Here is a 20173-nt window from a genome sequence, read left to right as displayed (position 1 = left end):
GTTGTATGTGTATACCATGGAATACTACACTGCCATAAAAAAGGAAAAAAAATTATATCTTTTGCAGCAAAATGGATGCAGCCAGAAGTCATTATTTAACTTGTAAACACTCTACCAATTATTTTCTTTATGATCCCAGTTTGCTGTGACCTTTGACATAGTTGTAGCTTGTATTATTGCCCAATTATCTTGAATGGCACATCTGAGAACGAATCAGTTTCAGAAAACGTTCATAAATGTCTGGAAGACAAGGAGGGAGATGTGAAGAAAATCTGAGCCTCCCTTTTCTAGTTCAACAAAGTTAAAACCAGTTCTTTTGAGAAGCCAAATTTGTGTGAAAAATAAAATCATTTTATTTGCTAAAGATGTGTTTGGCATATAAGGTTGTTATTCCTTAAAATGTTTCCTTGAATATACTCTACTTTTTTAAAAAATCATCTAAAAGTTCATTACAATTCTGACAAATACAGAGCTTCTCTCTGTCTTTTCCTTCTTCACAGACAGACACTAGTGATTTCCAAGGGCACCCAATTAGATTACTGAAAAGAAATATGGTATTCTTGTCCTTTGGCTGACCCACTCATTATTCTGGCTGGAAACTTATTTTTAGTGCCAGCAAACCATGATTTCACTGAGAACAAATATACTATCCCTCTGGCTATGAGTTGTCCCACCACGTTCACTTTCTTCAGCTCTCTTGCTAAAACTTTCTAGATTAAAATAATTATTGAGTCAATAGGTTGTTTCCAAAATTGTATATAAATGCTACAAAAGGTTGCTATTTACACTGGTCAGTAAACGTTTTAGAAACAACTGGCAAACTGGGAAACTCAGATATGGATAAATCTATGAAAACAAATAACAATTAAGCCCAAATGGCAACTCTCTAGGCAGAAGTACAAAAATATAAACACTCCACCCAGAAAAATATCGAATTTATTCTTTCATGCTGAAGAAACGACTGATGTGATTTGGTGTGTGACTTGATGACAACGTGAACAAGCTTTAAGTCAAAAGGAAAGCTGATGGTGGCATCCCAGCCCTGTCGTGTGGGTGTGAACTTCCTTCCACCCTCAGGAGCAAATTCCTTGTATGTAGCAGTCAGGTTGAACCGCAGTAAGCAGCTGTTGGCTTTTCCTTAGTATGCATGTGAGGAGGAGAGAGACAAACATGATGGGTAGGAACACTGGCTCCAGAGTCAGATTGCTAGACTTGTCTCCTAGAATTTGGGCAGATTCTGACTTTGGACAAGGTACTTCTTGCTGAGCCTCATTTCCTCATCTGTAAATAGAAATCATAATGGTATCGACCTTGGGGGTTACTGCGAGAATCTGAGACTGTAAGTGAAAGACGTAGACCAGGGCCAAGCACAGAGTAAGCACATGATCTGTTAGCTTCTCCTGCTGTTCTTTCTTGCCTGTCAGCGCAACTGAAATGAATGGGACAGTAAGACGGCATGCGGATGGACTATCTTCCAGTTTCTGACCACAGCCTTCCCTCAGACAGATTTCCATGAATAAGTAAGTCATAGTATAAAGGAGCAGAGATTTACATAGAGAGGGAGGGATGGCAAGGACTCAGGATTTCAAACACCTCTCTCCTTTTCCTTCCCTTCCCTGGGACCCCTTCCCTCCTTAGGTTCTTGAGAGAAACAAAAACAACAGCACAAAGGCCAAAGCCAAGAAAATACATGTGATAAGACTTTGACCTGAACTCCCGTGCAGACCACGGTGAGCTGAACAGGACCATGTGGAAGATTCCTTTCACGTGGCCGAAGGCAGGACTAGGACCTAGCAAAAAAGCAGTTCTTCCAGCCCCTTCCTCCCAAAGCCCAAATCCTGGTTCTCTGGATCTGACTACTCTCACAGTAAGAAAAAAGGGACTCTAGAAATAACTGGCACATTAGCAAAGGGGTGACATGTTCTAGAGAGCAGGCGTGCCTCACCTACAGCCCCACTGGTCTAGGCATTCTCAGGAGGTGAGTGAGAGCCTTGGGACTCCTGGCCTGGATACACCCACCATAGGGAGAGGAAAAGCCAGAAGACAGAGTTGGGAGCAGCCATCTTACCAGGCTCAGAACTTTACCTCCTTCAATTCATTCAACACATATGTTGTCCCTTTATATCCATGGGGGATTGCTTCCAGGACCTCCCATGGCTAACAAAATCCAGATGCTCAAGTCTCTGATATAAGATGCTGCCATATTTGTATATAACCTATGTACATCCTTCCATATCCTCTAAATCATCTCTAGATTACTTATACCTAATACAATGTAAATGCTATGTAAATATTGTTATACTGTATTGTTTAGGTAATAATAACAAGAAAACAAAGTCTGTGCATATTCAGTATAAATGCACTTTTTTTTTTTTTGAGAGAGGGTCTCACCCCATCGCCCAGGATGGAGTGCAGTGACATGATTGCAGCTCACTGCAGTCTCATTCTCCCCAGCTCAAGCAATTCTCCTGCCTCAGTCTTCTGAGTGGCTGGGCTATAGGCATGCACCACCATGTCTGGCTGATTTTTAAAATTTCATTTTTAGTAGAGACAGGCTCTTGCAATGTTGCCCAGGCTGGACTCAAACTCCTGAGCTCAAGCTATCCTCCTGCCTCAGCATCTCAAAGTGTTGAGATTACAGGCGTGAGCTACTGTGCTTGTCCTAAATGCATATATAAAAAATATTTTCAATTTTCACTGGTTGAATGCACAGATGCAGAACTCAGAGATACAGAGGACCAACTATATATATATACACACACACATATACACACACACACACATATATATATACACACACACATATATATATACATTTTTTTTTGAGACAGTCTCTCTCTGTTCTCCAGGCTGGAGTGCAGTGGCACAATCTCAGTTCACTGCAACCTCTGCCTCCCAGGTTCAAGCGATTCTTCTGCCTCAGCCTCCCAAGTAGCTGGGACTACAGGTGTGCACCACCACACCTGGCTAATTTTTGTATTTTGAGTAGAGAAGGGGTTTCACCATATTGGCCAGGCTGGTCTTGAACTCCTGACCTTGTGATCCACCCACCTTGGCCTCCCAAAGTGTTGGGATTACAAGTGTGAGCCACCGTGCCCAGTCCTGACTATATTTTATTGAGCCCCTATTATGTGCTAGGCACTGGTTGTAAATGCTGAAACCCCAAGTGTGACCCCAATTGAAGTAAATTCACTACAACCACAAAGAGGATTCAAGTCCTTGACTCCTTGCACCTCAAACCTGCCCTCTACTCAGTCAGAGCTTAACTCCATCTGTCTTCATGTTAATGCCTTTGTCTTTGACCCTGACCCACCCCCAGGCAGGGTATCAAAGAGAGGAGAAGAGGAAGCAAAAGGGAAGTTTAAGCATCCACAGCCAGCAAATAAAAGAGGGCACCAAGAGAGGATGTGTTCTCCATGGTTTCAGTTTTGTCACAGCTAGGGTCAGGAGGCTCTGACCCAAGTGAGTATTGCTCTCACAAGGCCACTCTAGATTATGACTCAAGGGATAAAATCCTCAGCCCCTGCCCCTCAGTTCCAAGTCATTATAAAGCAGGAAATTTCCCCTGACCCCTTCGTGGGTGGGAACTGGAGTGCGGGTGCTGGGGATAGGTGGCTATTTAGGTGCCAGTTGGAGCAAACTCCACTCACTCGAATCCACTGCACTGAACCCCTCATAGGAGGGAGCATGCAGGTGAGTAGGTACAGGAGCTGGGTGAGTGCTTTTGGGCAACAGCAGGAACAAAACTCCACGCAGGCCCTGTGGCAGCATCTAGAGGGAGGTACCCATGACCCCCAAGTCCCAGAGAGCATGTGTTACAGTGCTCTTTTAGCTTTGCTGGTTTTGGACAGCTTATGTGTTAAACAGCTCAGTGGACCCTCTGTCTTTTTGCATGTGGTGGTTGCTCTCCACCAGTGAGGGCAGAGGGTCAGTGTGATAGCCTTTAGTGTCCACACCTGTGGCACCCATGCTCTTGTTTGGCATCCAGGAAAAATCAGGTCGCATGAATGAATTCAAGGGTGGTAAATGTGGAGGATTTTATTACTGATGAAAGTGGCTCTCAGTGGAAAGGGAATGGAGCAGGAAGGTGATCTTCCCCCAGGGTCTGGCCATTCCCTAGCCAGACTCCTCTCCGAAGCAACATAGTCAAGCCATCCCTCTGAAGTCAAGCTGCCTCTCTCCAACATCAAACTGTAGTCTCTTACATCCAGCTGCTTCTCCTCTTCTCTGCTCTGTCAGTGGAGCCTGGGGTTTTTATGGGCATAGGATGGGGGGTGGGGTGGGCCATAAGTGGTTGTGGAAAAGGCAACATTCACATGGGAAAACAGGAATGCATGTTCTCACTTTGGGCCACGGTTCCAGGCTTGAGGGTGGGACCCTCACCGGGGACCTGCTCTCTTCTGCCTAGAATTTCCTTGCCTTCTGTCCCTATCAATTACAAACTCTATACTCTGACACTGGGCTGTCATGTGGTCCAAAATAGAAAATTAGCAGCTGATCTCAATTGGGGAAAAAGTGATTGATACAAGACAGAAGAGATTCAGGTAGATAGCCTGCATTTGTTTGCTTTAGGAAATGATTTGCATGACTTACAGCACAAGTTGGAAAATTTTAACATAGGATTAGACAGAAGCAATAATAATCAACTCAGTGCTTCAAGCCACAGTACAGGGCAAGTGCTAGGGACAAAAGATGTCCCACTGGAAGCTGCTGAGACAAATTCAAGAATCAGCTCTTTGATTATCTCAATAGATGCAGAAGAGGCCTTCAATAAAATTCAACACCCCTCCCTACTAAAAACATTCAATAAACCAGGTATTGATGGAACATATCTCAAAATAGTAAGAGCTATTTATGACAGACCCACAGCCAGTATCATACTGAATGGGCAAAAGCTGGAAGTGTTCCCTTTGAAAACTGGCACAAGACACGGATGCCCTCTCCCACCACTCCTAATCAACACAGTATTGGAAGTTCTGGCCAAAGCAATCAGACAAGATAAATAAATAAAGGGTATTCAAATAGGAAGAGAGGAAGTCAAATTATCTCTGTTTGCAGATGACATGATTATATATTTAGAAAACCCCATCATCTCAGCCCAAAAACTCCGTAAGCTGCTAAGCAACTCCAGCAAAGTCTCAGGATACAAAATCAATGTGCAAAAATTGCAAGCATTCCTATACATCAATAATAGACAGAGAGCCAAATCATAAGTGAACTCCCATTCACAATTACTACAAAGAGAAGAAAATACCTAGGAATACAACTTACAAGGGGTGTGAAGGACCTCTTCAAGGAGAACTACAAACCACTGCTCAATGAAATAAAAGAGGACACAAACAAATGGAAGAACATCCCATGCTCATGGATACAAAGAATCAGTATTGTGAAAATGGCCAAACTGCCCAAAGAAATTTATAGATTCTATGCTATTCCCATCAAGCTACCATTGACTTTCTTCACAGAATTAGAAAAAAACACTTTAAACTTCATATGGAACCAAAAAAAGAGCCCGTATAGCCAAGACAATCCTAAGCAAAAAGATCAAAGCTGGAGGTATCACACTACCTGACTTCAAACTATACTACAAGGCTACAGTAATCAAAACAGCATGGTACTGGTACCAAAACAGAGATATAGACCAATGAAATAGAACAGAGGCCTCATAAATAACACCACACATGTACAACCATCTGATCTTTGACAAATCTGACAAAAACAAGCAATGGGGAAAGGATTCCCTATTTAATAAATGGTGTCTGGAAAACTGGGTAGCCATATGCTGAAAACTGAAACTGGATCCCTTCTTTACACCTTATACAAAAATTAATTCAAGATGGATTAAAGAGTTAAATGTAAGACCTAAAACCGTAAAAACCCTACAAGAAAACCTAGGCAATATCATTCAGGACCTAGGCATGGGCAAAGACTTCATGAATAAAATACCAAAAGTAATGGCAACAAAAGCCTAAATTGACAAATGGCATCTAATTAAACTAAAGAGCTTCTGCACAGCAAAAGAAACTATCATCAGAGTGAACAGGCAACCTACAGAATGGAAGAAAATTTTTGCAATCCATCCATCTGACAAAGGGCTAATATCCAGAATCCATAAGAAACTTAAATACATTTACAGGAAAAAAAACAAACAACTCCATCAAAAAGTGGGCAAAGGATATGAACAGACACCTTTCAAAAGTGTGGCCAACAAACAAGAAAAAAAGCTCATCATCACTGGCCATTAGAGAAATGCAAATCAAAACCTCAATGAGATACCATCTCAGGCCAGTTAAAATGGTAATCATTCAAAAGTAAGGAAACAACAGATACTGGAGGGGATGTGAAGAAATAGGAAGGCTTTTACACTGTTGGTGGGAGTACAAATTAGTTCAACCATTGTGGAAGATAGTGTGGAGATTCCTCAAGGATCTATAATTAGAAATACCATTTGACCCAGCCATCCCATTACTGGGTATATACCCAAAGAAATTATATATCATTCTACTATAAAGACACACGCATACTTACATTTATGGCAGTACTATTGACAATAGCAAAGACTTGGAACCAACCCAAATGCCCATCAATGATAGACTGGATGAAGAAAACGTAGCACACGTACACCATGGAATACTATGCAGTCATAAAAAAGAATGAGTTCATGTCCTTTGCAGGGACATGGATGAAGCTGGACACCATCATTCTCTGGCTGGGCGCGGTGGCTCAAGCCTGTAATCCCAGCACTTTGGGAGGCCGAGACGGGCGGATCACGAGGTCAGGAGATCGAGACCATCCTGGCTAACACGGTGAAACCCCGTCTCTACTAAAAATACAAAAAAAAACTAGCCGGGCGAGGTGGCGGGTGCCTGTAGTCCCAGCTACTCCGGAGGCTGAGGCAGGAGAATGGCGTAAACCCGGGAGGCGGCGCTTGCAGTGAGCTGAGATTCGGCCACTGCACTCCAGCCCGGGCGACAGAGCAAGACTCCGTCTCAAAAAAAAAAAAAAAAAAAAAAGAAGCTGGATACCATCATTCTCAGCAAACTAACACAGGAACAGAAAACCAAACACCGTATATTCTCACTTATAAGTAGGAGTTGAACAATGAGAACATATGGGCACAGGGAGGGGAACATCACATACCACCCTGTCGTGGGGTGGGGAGCAAGGGGAGGGATAGCATTAGGAGAAATACCTAATGTAGATGATGGGTTGATGGGTGCAGCAAACCACCACGGCACATGTATACCTATGTGACAAAGCTGCATCTTCTGCACACGTGTATCCCAGAACTTAAAGTATAATAATAATAATAATTTAAAAAATCATCTCTTTGGTTTAATTAGTAAATGACATACAACAGGTTTTCTTTCCCCCAAGTCCTTCTTTGATGCTGTGATAATGTTACATGTAGTTAGGCATGAGCGGGTCAGGAGAGGACTCTCCCCACCACCCACTGAAATGTTGGGTGATGGTTCGGCAATTATTGCATTGACTCTCTAAATGTGATAAACTGGCAGACAGCGCTAGGAAGAGGCTAGTTCCGGATAGTCCACACCTGTTAACATTAAAGTGTTAATTAAAGGCAGACTCCAGGGAGAAGAAATTTCCTGGGCATGCACATTAAGAGACAAAAATGGCAAAGTATGATCTTCTGGGTACACTCCACCAGAAAAAGGAAGAAGGCCTCAGATGGGCATGTGTACAACTTCCTAAACACATTGTGTGTTCCCATTTCCCTAGGGTAAGGAGAGCTCTGCACATGCGGGCAGGCAGCCCACCCTAAAAGGAGAATCACTGGAAAGAAGCGATCCTATAAAAGTCCTAGGATCATGGTTAAAGGGGGCATTTGACCTCTCTCTCTTTAACCTTCACGTGCCCTCTTGGATCTCTTCCAGGTGAACTTTCCTTTTTTTTCCTGTTCTAAAACCTTTTAAATAAACTTCCATTCCTGCTCTGAAACTTGCCAAGGTCTCTTTTTCCGCTTTATGTCCCTCAGTCCAATTCTTTCTTCTGAAGAGGCAAGAATTGAAGTTGCTGCAGATGCATACAGATTTGCTGCCAGTAACTCGGGGTAATTCTGATCTCTGCCACTGCTCATGGTAATTGTAATTGTTTTTGTGATCCAAGAGCCATCCCCTAATGCTCATCTTTTCCAGTTCCACATCAGGCATGTTGTTTGCATTGATTATTTATTGTCCGTTTTCAGAGATAATCTGTGCTAAAAAGCTTTCTGCCCTTTGCTGTTTGCATAAGAATTAATTTTTCTGTCCAAGGGGTTCTATTTTCAAAACCTTATCCAATCTTGTGTTTGGAATTCCAGAAAGTATCATAAGAGCTAGCTCTGCCTGCAAGAAACATTAGCGAAATCCCCAACTTTCTAGTTAGAGGAATAAAATAGGCAGATATGGCATGCCATGCATTGGGTTTCTTGACTCTCTGCCGTGTTCGCGATGAGGATAGTTACGACATATGGCAGAGCCAGCCCTTGGGTCAGAAAAGAGAAAACGTGAGTTCCTGAAGGAGTGGCCTGCCCCTCCACACTTCTGGGCATTTTTCGTCAGGTGGAACGAGAGACTTGAGAAAAGAAAGAGACACAGAGACAAAGTAAGGAGAAAGAAAAGTGGGCCCAGGGGACCAGCACTCAGCATAGGGAGGACCTGCGCCAGAACCGTGTCTCTGAGTTCCCTCAGTATTTATTGATCATTATTTTTACGGTCTCGGAGAGAGGGATGTGGCAGGACAATAGGGTAATAGTGGGGAGAGGGTCAGCAGGAAAACATGTGAACAAAGATCTCTGTGTCATAAATAAGTTTAAGGAAAGGTGCTGTGCCTTGATGTGCATGTATACAAACATCTCCACAAACATTTTAGTGCATTAAAGAGCAGCACTGCCGCTAGCACTTCTCACCTCCAGTCTCACCTCCAGCCCTACAGCGGCAGCGGTTTTCTCCTGTCTCAGTAAATACAACATACAATCAGGTTTTACACCGAGACATTCCATTGCCCAGGGAGGAGCAGGAGACAGATGCCTTCCTCTATCTCAACTGCAAACAGGCCTTCCTCTTTTACTAATCCTTCTCAGCCCAGACCCTTTATGGATGTCGGGCTACGGGATGGTCAGGTCTTTCCCTTCCCACGATGCCATATCTCAGACTATCACATGGGGAGAAACCTTGGACAATACCTGGCTTTCCTAGGCAGAGGTCCCTGCGGCCTTCACGCAGTGTTTGTGTCCCTGGGTACTTGAGATTAGAGAATGGTGTTGACTTTCAACAAGCATACTGCCTTCAAGCACTTGTTCAACAAAGCACATCCTGCATAGCCCTAAATCCGTTAAACCTTGAATAAACACAGCACATGTCTCTGCAAGCACAGGGTTGGGGGTAGAGTTACAAATTAACAGCATCTCAAGGCAGAAGAATCTTTCTTAGTACAGAACAAAATGGAGTCTCTATGTCTACTTCTTCCTACATAGACACAGTAACAGTCTGATCTCTCTTTCTTTTCCCCACAGGTTCCAAGTCCCCTATACTACAAATTATCTGAGTAAACCTGAATATAGTCATAGGTTGTAGGCTACATAAACCTATGGAATTTACAGTTGGAATGGACCTTAATGAACTTGGTCAAATAGCCTTGTTTTAGATGTATTTAGGCTCAGAGAAATTATATAACTTGGCCCAAATTTGTAAGTAGGTACAAAAGTTTAAGACACAAATTGGATTTCTAATCAAGATGACTCAGTAAGTCCACAATTTGACACACCCTCTCTGCTCAAATAGTAATAATAAAATATTAAAATCAAAATTTAAAGACATAGAGGACATAAAAAATGGGCCATACACTCCACACCCCAGAAACAAACAGTAACATAAAGCAGTAAGAGGGGCTGGCTTTGCTGGCCATGATGCAGGCAGAGGAGGCTGGGCTCATCACTTCTGAAATTTAATGGAGACTAAGAATTTCTCGAATTAAATGGGAAATGAATGACTTAGTCCTTGAAACCATAGTCTGGTGACTCAAAGGATGAAAAAGAACTGATTCCTGACCACCCCCAGGAACTCTGGCTTAAGAGGAAGCAGAAGGCATCAGGAGGCAGGGGAAGAAGAAGCAATCGGCCTCAGCAATTAGGAGGACAAAGCCAGTGACTAGGAATGGCCTGATGATACAGGAGACCCTCAAATGTCCTGATAAGACATGCTTTAGAATAGGCATCTAGGTTGTGGCAACTGTAAAACCACTAGACAGGTAGAGGGTGAGGACAGAAAGAATGAAAAGAGGAGAAAGAAGAAAGTGAGAAAAAGAAGACATAAATAAACACAACTTCTTTTTTTTTTTTTTTTTTTTTGAGACAGAGTCTTGCTCTGTCGCCCGGGCTGGAGTGCAGTGGCCGGATCTCAGCTCACTGCAAGCTCCGCCTCCCGGGTTTACGCCATTCTCCTGCCTCAGCCTCCGGAGTAGCTGGGACTACAGGCGCCCGCCACCTCGCCCGGCTAGTTTTTTGTATTTTTAGTAGAGACGAGGTTTCACTGTGTTAGCCAGGATGGTCTCGATCTCCTGACCTTGCGATCCGCCCGTCTCGGCCTCCCAAAGTGCTGGGATTACAGGCTTGAACCACTGCGCCTGGCCTTAATAAACACAACTTCTATGCTAAGAAAGCATACCAAAGACATTCCAAATAAAAATAAATCACATGCTGAGAAAAAATAAAACAGTGAGATCATGAATTCATTCAGGATGAAATTAAAATTAATTTTATGGATTACCAGGAGGAGGCAGAGCAAGATGGGAGAATAGAAGACTCCACCAATTGCACCCTGCCCCCCACTAAGAAGACCAATTTAACAACTACACACAAAAAAGCACCTTCAGAAGAACCAAATATTAGGTGAGCACTCACAGTACCTGGTTTTCACTTTGTATTGCTGCTGAAAGAGGCACTGAACAGGTAGAAAAAAACATTCTTGAGTCACTAGTGTAACCCCTCCAGCAACCCCCTGCAGTGGCTGCATGGTACTGAGAGTTCTTATGTGTTGGGGGAAGGAAAGCACAACAATTGTGAGTTACTGAACTCAGTGCTGTCCTGTTAGAGCAGAAAGGAAAACTGGACCAAACTCAACTGACGCCTGCCCACAGAGGGTACATTGAAACCAGCCCTAGTCAGAGAGGAATTGTTGATCTCATTGGGCACATGACCTACTGAGACACCAGCTGGGGCTGCTAAGGGAGTGCTAGCATTGTCCTTTCACTAACCCCAGGCTGCATGGCTCACAGCTCCAAAAGAGACCCCTTCGTTCTATTTGAGGCGAAGAGAAAGAAGAGTGGAGAGGACTTTGTCTTGCATCATAGATACCAGCTCAGCCACAGGAGGATAGGGCATGGGTCAGACATATGAGGCCCCTTTCCTTCGGGCCTGTGGTATGTCTAGAAATGTCAATGGGAGCTAGACACAACCTGGGCCAAAAGAGAACCTGCTGCTTTGAAGGGAAGGACCCAGTCCTGGCATTCATCACTGCTAATTGAAGAGCCCCTGGGCCCTGAATAACCAGCAGTGATACCCAGGTCCTATGTTGAGGTTCTTGGGTGAGACCCTGAGACTTGCTGGCTTCAGGAACCAGCTCAGTCACAGAAGGGACACTTAAGGGAACATTGTGGGTAGTCCAATGAAGGAGTTCATCAACATCAGACCTGTCCTGCTAGAAATGCTAAAGGGAGTACTTCAATCAGAAAGAAAAGGATATTAATGAGCAACAAGTAATCACTTGAAGGTATAAAACTCACTGGTAATAGTACACAGAAAAACACAGAATATTATGACACTGTAACTGTGGTGTGTAAACTACTCTTAAGTAGGAAAACTAAACAATGAAGTAATCAATAATAATAACAATTTTTCAAGATATAGGCAGTACAATAAGATATAAATAGAAACAACAGAAAATTAAAAAGCAAGGGGATGAAGTTAAGGCATAGCATAGAGTTTTTATTAGTTTTCTTATAGCTTGTTTGTTTATGCAAACAGTATTAAGTTGTTATCAGCTGAAAATAATGGGTTATAAGATAGTATCTGCAAGCCTCATGGTAACCTCAAACCAAAAAATATGCAATGGATACACAAAAAGTAAGAAATTAAATCATATCACCAGAGAAAATCACTTTCACTAGAAGGAAGACAGAAAGGAAAGGAGGAAGGAAGAAAAGACCTTAAAACAACCAGAAAACAAATAACAAAATGGCAAGAGTAAGTCTTTACTTATCAATAACAACATTGAATGTAAACAGACTAAACTCTCCAGTTAAAAGACATAAGAGTGACAGGCTTGAGCCACTGCGCCCGGCCTGATTTTTATTTGTTTCAAGAAAAGTTTTTATTTCCTTCATCCGTTTTTTCCATGACCAAATGGTCATTCAGGAGTATGTTGTTAAATTGTCATGTGTTTGTGTAGTTTCCAAAGTTCCTCTTGTTATTGATTTCTAGTTTTATTCTATGGTGGTCTGAGAAGATACTGGATATAATTTTGATTTTGATTAAAACTTTTTTTTTGCCAGAACATGTTCTTATCTGAAATTTTAATTTTTAAGAATTTATTGAGGCTTTTTTTTTTTTTTTTTTTAACTTATGGTGTATCTTGGAGGATGTTTCATGTACTGATGAGAAGAATGTGTATTCTGTAGCTGTTGGATAAAATGTTCTGTAAATATCTATTAGGTCTACTTGGTCTAATGTTCAGTTTAAATCCAAAGTTTGTTTGTTAATTTTCTGTTCAGATGATCTGTCTAATGCTGAGATTGGATTCTTGAAGTCCCAACTATTACTGTATTGGAGTCTATCTGTCCCCTTTTTTTTCTTTTTGAGACAGGGTCTCACCCTGTCACCCAATCTATTAGGCAGTTTTCGCATTGCCATGAAGAAATACCTGAGACTGGGTAATTTATTTAAAAAAAAAAAAAAAAAGAGAGAGAGAGAGATTTAATTAGCTCACAGTTCTATAGGCTACAGAGGGAACAGTGCTGACATCAGCTTCTGGGGAAGCCTCAGGGAGCTTTTACTCACGGCAGAAGGCAAAGTAGCAGCAAGCACAGCACAGGACAATAGCAGAAGCAAGAAAGATGGGGGGGCAGGGGAGGCGAGGTGTCACGCACTTTTAAATGACCAGATCTTTTGAGAACTCAGTACCACAAAGGCAGCACCAAGTCCTGAGGGATCTGCTGTCATGATCCATACACCTCCCACCAGACCTCATCTCCAGCACTGGGGACTACAATTCAACATGAGATGTGGGTGGTGACAAATTACATCAAACTACATCATTCTAACCCTAGCCCCTCCCAAATCTCATGTCTTTCTCACATTGCAAAATATAATCATGACTTCCCAACAGCACCCCAAAGTCTTAACTAATTCCAGCATTACCTCAAAAGTTCATAGTCTCATTGGAGACAAGGCAAATCCTTTCCACCTATAAGCCTGTAAAATAAAAACAATTTAGTTACTTCAAGATATAATGGGGGTATTCAAGGTATAATGGGGGGATATAATGAAACATTCCTGTTCCAAAAGGAGGAAATAGGCCAAAAGAAAGGGGCAACAGGCTCCATGCAAGTTTGAAACCCATCAGGGCAGTTATTAAATATTAAAGCTACAAAATAATCTCCTTTGACTCCATTTCCCACATCCAGGGCACACTGGTGCAAGGAGTGGGCTCCCAAGGCCTTTGGTAGCTCTACCTCTGTGGATTTTTAGGGTTCAACTCCCAGGGCTGCTCTCATTGGTTGGAGTTGAATGTATGCAGGTTTTCCAGGTGCAGGGTGCAAGCTGCTGGTAGATTGCACATTTTGGGGTCTGAAGGACAGTTTCCCCATCCCACAGCTCCACTAGTCAGTGACCCATTGGGGACTCTGTGTGAGGACTCCAATCCCATATTTCTCTTCCACACTGTCCTAGTAGAGGTTCTCTGTGACGGCTCTGTCCCTGCAACAGGCTTCTGTCTGGGCACCCAGGCTTTCCTATACACCTTCTGAAATCTAGGCAGAGGCTGCCAAGCCTCCTTAACTCTTGAATTGTTTGCACCTGCAGGCTTAACACCACATGGAAGCCACCAAGGATTACAGCTTGCATTTTCCAAAGTGGCAGCTTGAACTGTACATGGGTGCATTTGAGCCAGGACTGGAGCTGGAGCTGGAGCAGCTGGGATGTGGAGAGCAATGTCTCAAGGCTGCACAAGGCAATGGGGCCCCATGCCTGGCATAGGAAACCATTCTTCCCTCAAAAGCCTCTAGGCCTGTAATGGGAGGGGCTGCCAGAAGGTCTTTGAAATGACGTTGAGGCATTTTCCCCTTGTACATTAGCATTTGCCTCCCTTTTAGTTATGTAAACATCTTTAGTAAGTGGTTCTCCTACAGTATGTTTTAATTCCTCTCCCCAAAAAGCTTTATTTTTCTCTACCACATGACTAGGTGAAAAATTTTCAAACTATTACACTCTGCTTCCTGTTTAAATACAATTTCCAACTTTAAGTCATTTCTTTGTTCCTGTATCCGAATGTAGGCTGTTAGAAGCAGTCTCACTACTTCTTGAACATTTCATGGCTTGGAAATTTCTTCTGCCAGATCCTCTAGGTCATCACTCTCAAGATCAAACTTCCACAGATCTCTACGGCATAAACAATGCAGCCAAGTTCTTTGCCAAGACATAACACACACGATCTTTGCTCCAGTTCCCAATAAGTTCCTCATTTCCATCTGAGACCTCATCATCCTGGACTTCACTGTCCATATCACCATCAGTATTTTGGTCACAAGCATTTAACCAGTCTCTAACAAGTTCCAAACCTTCCCTCATCATCCTATCTTCTTCTGAGCCCTCCAAATTCTCCCAACTTCTGTCTGTTACCCAGTTCCAAATCTGCTTCTCAATCTTCAGGTATCTTTATAGCAATATCCAACTCCTTGGTACCAATTTTCTGTGTTAGGCTGTTCTTGTATTGCTATAAAAAAATACTTGAGACTGGAAAATTTATAAAGAAGAGAAGTTTCACTGGCTCACAGTTCTGCAGGCTGTATAGGAAACAGTGCTGTCATCAGCTTCTGGGGAGAGTTCAGGAAACTTTTATTCATGGCAGAAGGTGAAGCAGGAGCAGGCACATCACATGATGAAAGCAGGAGCAAGAAAGAGATTGAAGGGACTGGTGCCACACATTTAAAATGACCAGATTTCATGAGAACTCATGACCATGAAGACAGCACCAAGCCAAGAGGAATCTGCTCCCATGACCCAAACACCTTCCACCAGGCTCCACTTCCAGTATTGGGGATTATAATTCAACATGAGATTTGATCAAACACCCAAACTATATCACCCAGGCTGGCGTGCAGAGACACAATCACAGCTCATTGTAGTCTCTACCTCCTGGGCTCAAGCAATCCTCCCACCTTGGCCTCTCAAAGTGCTAGGATTAAAGGTGTGAGCCACTGTGCTTGACCCCTATCTCTCCCTTTAAATCTAATAATATTTGCTTTATATACTTGGTTCCTCTGGTGTTGGGTGCATATATGTTTAGAATTATTATATCCTCTTGCTGAATTTATCCCTTTATCATTATATAGTAACCTTGTCTCTTTTTACAGTTTTTGACTTAAAGTCTGCTTTATCTGATGTAAGCATAGCTACTTCTGCTTGCTTTTCATTTCAATTTGCATGGAATATCTTTTTTCATCCCTTTACTTTCTATGTCTCTTACAGGTAAGATGAGTTTCTTGTAGTCAGCATATAGTTGGCCTATGTGTTTTTAATCCATTCAGCCAGTCAATATCTTTTAAGTGTAAAGTTTAATCTGTTTACATTCAAGGTTATTATTGATATGTAAAGGTTTATTCTTTTCATATTATTAAACGATTTCTGGTTGTTTTGTATATCCTTTGTTCCTTTCTTTCTCTTTATCATTGCAGTTTGGTGATTTTCTTTAGTAGTAAGAATTGAGTCTTATTTTCCCTTATTTTTGGCTTTGTTCTACCAGGAGTTTGTATATTTTCATGTGTTTTCATAATGGTAGATAACATTCTTTCGCTTCCAGGTGTAGAACTCTCTGAAGCATTTCTTGCAGGATCAGTCTAGTGGTGATGAATTCCCTCAGCTTTTCCTTATCTGGGAAAGACTTTTTGTTCTTCATTCATGAAGGATAATTTTGCTGGGTACAATGTCTTCTGCTGGCAGCTTTTTCTTTCAGCATTTTGAATATATCATCCCATTCTCTCCTGGCCTATAAGGTTTCTGCTGAGAAGTCAGCTGTTAGTCTGATGAGAGGTTCCTTTATAGGTGACAAGATGCTTTACTCTTGTGTTTAGAATTCTCTATGTCTTTGATTTTTGACAGTTTGACTACAATGTGCCACGAAGACCTTTTTGCATTGTATTTGCTTGAGGTTCTCAAGAGTCTCAAGTATCTAGATGTCTACATTTCTTGCTAGTCTTGAGAAGTTTTTTAGCTATTATTTTGTTAAATAGGTTTTCTAACATTTTTGTTTTCTCTTTTCCTTCTGGGACTCGAAAAGTTTAAATATTTGGTTGCTTTATAGTGTCCCATATGTCATACAGGCTTTTCTCTCTCTCTCTCTTTTCTTTTTTTTTTTTTTTTTTGGCTTTATTTTTGTCTGACTGGGTTATTTCAAAAGACTTGTATCTTCAAATTCTGAGGTTCTTTCTTCTGCTTAATCTAGGCTATTGTTGAATCTTTTGAATGCATTTTGTATTTCATTCACTGAATTCCTCAGTTCCAGAATTTATTAGGTTCTTTTTTATGGTATGTCTCTTTGTTGAGTTTTTCATTCATATCCTGAAATTTTTCTGATTTATTTGTTTTTCAGTATTCTCTTGTATCTCACTGAGTTTCTTTAAAATCAGTATTTTGAATTCTTTTTCCAGGATTGTGTAAATTTGTTTTTGATTGGGATCTGTTCCCGGAGAACTATTGTTTCTTTGAAGATGTCATATTTTCTTGCATTTTCAATGTTTCCTGTGTTCTTACATTGATAACTGTACATGTTGTATAACAGTCATTTCTTTCAATTTTATGAATTTGCTTTCATATGGGAGGACTTTTTCCTGAAGATGTGTCTATTGGTTTTGGTTGGGTAGTGCACATTGACTTTAATTCTAGGTGCATGCAGTAGGATAGTCTCTGTATGATTTCTTTGGCTGTAAGCAGCATCAGTGGTATCTATGATTTCCTTGATGGCTTAGGGTACAGTTATTAGTGGAGACTGTGGTGAAGTTTTGCTGGGGACTGAGATCCCTCATGGTTCAGTCTTCAGACCCCAGTGGGCTGAGCCTGCTTGTCCTTGGGTCCCAAGGTGGCATATGCTGGCACCAGTGTCAGCAAGTCCAGGCAGGCCAGTTCTTGAGCCTCCAGGTGGCTTGTCTGAATGCCAGTAGTGGCAGCAATGGTAGCTGTGAGGGTGAGTATGTTCTCAGGCCTCTGGGCAGTTGGCATGTTCTAGGCAATGACAGTAGCAGTACTGAGATGACTATCTGGGTCCCAAGAGGTATGTGCTACTATTGGTGGTGGCTGTGATAGCCTGGGTGGGCTAGTCTCCAGCCCCCCAGGCAGCATGTGCAGGTAGATGCCAGCTGTGGTGGTAGCAGCAGGTTGGGTAGGCTCAATCTCAGGTTCCCTAGAGGAGTGCTCAGGTGCCAGTGGTGGTGGGCTGGGCTTGGCAATCTCTAAGCCCCTAGATTACATGCTCTGACATGAGGTGGGGGCCAAGCCAGTTTGAGCAGACTTGTCCTCAGGCCACCTGATGGTGTGTGCCAGTGCCTGCCATGGTGGACAGTGGTGGGGCAATCTCAAGGCCCCTGAATGCTCGGGTGAGGTGGCAGCAGTCATGCTGTGGCCCTGCTACTGGGGAGAGGAGGGCACAATCACCCTGCTTGTGCTTCAGCCCTGAGGGCAGCAGTCCATGCTTCATTTGTGCCTTAGCCCTGGAGCTGCTGAGCCCCAGGGCAATGTGTAGCCTGTTGGGGGCTGGGCTTTCAAAATGGTGCCTTGCTGTAGCTGCTTATGGTTTGGTGGAGGGGGGACGTGGGACCCAATGCAACCTCCATCCTTGTAGCTGTGCCATTGCACGGTCTCCAGGTAGCTCCCTCTGTTAGTTACAGGGCCTGGGAGGGCTCAAGAGCCCTCCTGTGGCTAAGATAGCAGAATATCGTGGTGGGAATGTGCTCTGCTGGGGGTTTCTCACTTACCCTTTCCCCACATTGGAGAATGTCTCCTGGTTCCCAGCTGATCCCAGCCAAGCAGCCTGCCTTACTTTCCTCTCCTTCCTTGCCTTAGGTGTTTCCTGTCACTTTTCTGTTGACTTCCAGTGTTCTCTCAGATGATCTGTTTAAAGTATGATTTATTTACTCACTATTTTGGTTTCTCGTAGTGGAGAAGGCAAGTACAAAATGCATCTAGTCAGCCATCCTTCCTTATACAACACACTTTTAAAATGGGCAAAATATTTGAACAGGCACTTTACCAAAGAAGATATATGAATGATGAATAAGTACATATAAGTACATTAAAATATATTCAACATGCAATTCTCTAAAAGACTTAGGGAAATTCTCATATGATGGTAATGACATGATTTTAAAAATCTTTCTCATCTATCACCTCCACCCCACATAAAAACAGCAACTAAAGTGGCAAATGGGTACAGTGATATATGCCTGTAATCACAGCTACTGGGGAGGCTGAGGCAGGAAGATCACTTGAACCCAGGAGTTTGAGATGATTCGGAGCAACATGGAGGGACTCCATCTCAAAATAATAATAATAATAATAATAAAATAAAAAAGAGAAAATAGAAAAAAAAAGGCTGGTATGAAGGGAGCTGTTTGAATTGATCGTTCAGTCACACATCAAACTCCTTGTTTCTACTTCTTCCCTTTTCTCACTAGTACACTTGACTAGTCTTAAATAAAATGAAAAAAACAAAAACCCACAGACAATATCTAAACAAAACTCTGTGATAAATTATCCCCAATGTTAGTAACAAGTGCTTGGTGCTGCAGTGAGAAACCAGCACTTAGAAAATTTTTTAACAAGGCAAATTTACTTTTGCAGAAGGGTGCTGCTGCCTGCATCTGTCTGATCACAAGAGCGATCAAAGCAGAGAAGGGTTTTTATTCCTAATGCAGCTTATCTCTACTACTGTGTCCTGTCTCCGTTGGCTGAAGTTGGACCGCACAATCTAAACTGAACCCGATTGGCTAACTTGAAAGACAGCTTTTGGAGGAAGAGCTGTCACAGTGGGAGGGGTAAATTACAGAGTGAGTAGATGTGGGTTCTGTAGATTAAGGACTGGCAGGAGAGTTGTTTACTGGAACTAGGAGCAGGGAGGCACAAAGGATAAGGAAGTTGGACCTTGAAAGTAGAAAACAAAGAAACTAAACAAACTAAACTTTTGAAGAGGAACTTCTCTTGAATCTGACACCCAAGAATTTCCAAATCTGAGAGTGTGTGATAAGCCACTGATGGCTATAAGACCCCCACCGCATAAACATCATCTTTGTAGGAAGCAGTAGAAGGAAGCTTTGGGTAGCTAATGGGCCTAAGAACTGAGGAACTCCCAAGTCATCCAAAGGTACTCACTGAAAACGCAGAGGACCAACAGACAACAGCAGACAAACTGCTGTTGTACAATAAGTTTACCTTAAGTGATGAAGGGACTTGAGCAGGTGGGCCCTATGAGTTCTCAAACTTCACCAGCTGAAGTTCCCTTCCAGGACACATCACTGCTTTGAGGAGACTCACCTGGGAATAAAAATCCATATTAAATAGGACAGGGACAAAAAGGGTAAAGGAAAGGGAAGATCCAGATACAAATGGGGTGGGAACTGAATCAGATCTTAGAAAGGACAAGAAACAGCCCTCCTGACCAACTTCCTACTGCCACACCCCCCAAACCAAGGTTCAGAAAAATCAATTAGAAGTAGATATATAGGCAAAGCTCACATATCGGCTCCCAAGTCCCCAGGTGATGCCACATCTGTGGCAAGGTCATCACTGGGAGATCAAATTTTATAGTCAGTCCTCAGATTGGGAAATATTTTCTAGCAATGTCTGTATGTAATAATATTTTACTGATATAAAACAACTGGTGGTCATGTGGTGTTTGCTGTCACACAAATT

The 20173-nt window shown here is 42.4% G+C and overlaps 1 long non-coding RNA gene across 2 annotated transcripts; it reads right to left on the bottom strand.

The window, feature by feature from the left end:
• Positions 1–401: 401 nt before the first annotated feature.
• On the bottom strand, positions 402–19835 carry LOC117086029. Of its 2 annotated transcripts, XR_004438183.1 has the most exons (4): positions 19694–19835; positions 18241–18376; positions 13415–13468; positions 402–1281 (listed from the first exon to the last, which is right to left on the bottom strand). It is a non-coding gene; the product is annotated as an uncharacterized LOC117086029 (long non-coding RNA). The 2 variants fall into 2 exon arrangements; XR_004438185.1 differs by lacking the exon at positions 402–1281 and having other exon boundaries at positions 12567–13468.
• Between the last annotated feature and the right edge of the window lie 338 nt (positions 19836–20173).

Source organism: Trachypithecus francoisi, unplaced genomic scaffold, assembly GCF_009764315.1.
Source record: "Trachypithecus francoisi isolate TF-2019V2 unplaced genomic scaffold, Tfra_2.0 Contig00586, whole genome shotgun sequence".
NCBI lineage: Eukaryota > Metazoa > Chordata > Mammalia > Primates > Cercopithecidae > Trachypithecus > Trachypithecus francoisi.
Note: the sequence above shows the minus strand (reverse complement) of the source record. Positions and strands in the feature narration are given on the sequence as shown.